Source organism: Urocampus carinirostris, chromosome 10 (assembly GCF_059441175.1).
Source record: "Urocampus carinirostris isolate Australia breed hairy pipefish chromosome 10, RoL_Ucar_1.0, whole genome shotgun sequence".
Classification (NCBI taxonomy): Eukaryota; Metazoa; Chordata; class Actinopteri; order Syngnathiformes; family Syngnathidae; genus Urocampus; species Urocampus carinirostris.
This window is the reverse complement of record NC_142358.1, coordinates 21,791,441-21,793,443: the sequence shown is the minus strand read 5'-3', so window position 1 is coordinate 21,793,443 and position 2,003 is coordinate 21,791,441.

Genomic DNA, 2,003 nt, shown 5'->3' with positions numbered 1-2,003 from the left:
CACCTCAGCAATGCCACAGGCTGATTGCCTCCATGCCACGCCGGATTGATGCAGTAATCCGTGCAAAAGGATTCCCAACCAAGTACTGAGTGCATCAATGGACATTTTCAAATGTTTTAGTTTTGCTGTTATAAAATTATTTTTTTACTTGGTCTGAGGAAGTATTCTAATATTTTGAGATAGGATTTTTGAGTTTTTTTCAGCTGTAAGCCAAAATCAGCAATATTCAAATAATAAAAGGCTTGAAATAGTTCAGTTGATGTGTAATGAATCCAGAATGTATGACATTTTTGTTTTTTTTAATTGCATTACAGAAAATAAAGAACTTTATCACAATATACTAATTTTCTGAGACCGGCCATCTTGGGCACTAGTCAATGGGTAGCACAAATATCATAAAAGGGGAAATATTTTCGAAAGTAAATGTTGACCTTAAGTTTGTTGGTTTCAACAATACTCTTGAGAACAATTTGTCTAAATTAAAGTTAACGTGAATTTGTTTTTACACAAGACAGATCAAATACAAACATTTAAAAGGCATGAAAGTCTTCAGAGAATGTTTTTTCTTTTTTTTTTCATTGTCATTGTCCATTATCCATTATCCATTATCAGTCAAATCATGATACACCTCACAGCCAAGAGGCCGAGACACTTGATCATAGCCAAGAGGCTAAGCCAAGATCCTAGCCAAAAGGCCAAGAAGCGATCGGTGCGATCGGTGCGAATGGTGCTTCAAAACTGATCCCCCATTACTGTACATAAAAAATGGCTAACGGCGCGATCTTTGTATACTTTATACCGACTGTTTCTACTCATTGTGGAGCCTCCGAACATTGGTTTATTTGGAGGATAAAGCCTTTAAATTAAATGTGCTTCAATAAGGCATAACAAAAATACCCAAAGAAAGTTTTCCTTTTTAGAATAAAAATGAGAGCAATGGAAACTTGTTTGTCAGTCAAGTAGGGCATATTTTTGGAGGAACATTTTGGACAGCGCAACCCCAAGTTGGCAGAAAAACTTGCTCATTTTAAGTAATATTTTTCACATTTTAATACATTCAAATCTTTTCAGATATTATGACCTTTATATATCCTACTGATTATGCTATATGTTAAACGTACTATGATGTAATGTATTGTTTAAGAAAAATCATGCACTCCAAGATATCATGAAAGATGAACATTTAGTCAAGTTTTTTAAGTGGACTTATCTTGAATTTTTGTGCTCAAATGTAAATCATATTTTCATATTTTGATCGCGATCTACGAAACATTACAATCATTAAAGAAAAATAGGAAAATAGGTTAAAAAATACTTTAAATGAGCAAAATTAGCTATATTTAAATTAGTTTTTATATATTTAGAGAATGATTAACGGATGGATAGATAAAACTGTGTTTTTCTATTAAAAAGGGAAAAAAGGTAACATTTAAATTAAATCGAATAATAAGTACTGTATTCCTGTACTTCAGGGAAGTCAAGCTCATTTTAGGGGCCACATAGTAGAAAAATATTCTCATAGAAAGAGAAACAAAGAGACTAAGAGAGGGAGGGAGAGAGAGAGAGAGAGAGAGAGAGAGAGAGAGAGAGAGAGAGAGAGAGAGGAAGAGAAAGGGAGAGAAACAAAGAAAGAGAAAGAGAGAGAGAGAAAGAGAAACAAACTAAGGGAGGGAGAGAGAGGGAGAGAGAGAAACAAAGAAAGAGAGAGAGAGAAACAAAGAAAGAGAAAAAGAGAGGGAGAGAGAGAGGAAGAGAAACACAGAAAGAGACTAAGAGAAGGAGAGAGAGAAACAAAGAAAGAGAAAAAAAAGAGAGAGAGAAACACAAAGGAAGAGAAAGAGAGATAGAGAAACAAAGAAAGAGAAAGAAAGAAAGAGAGAGAGAGAGAGAGAGAGAGAAACAAAGAAAGAGAAAAAGAGAGAGAGAAACAAAGGAAAAGAAAAAGAGAGCGAAACAGAGAAAGATAAAGAGCGATAGAGACAAAGAGAAAAAGAGAGACAAAG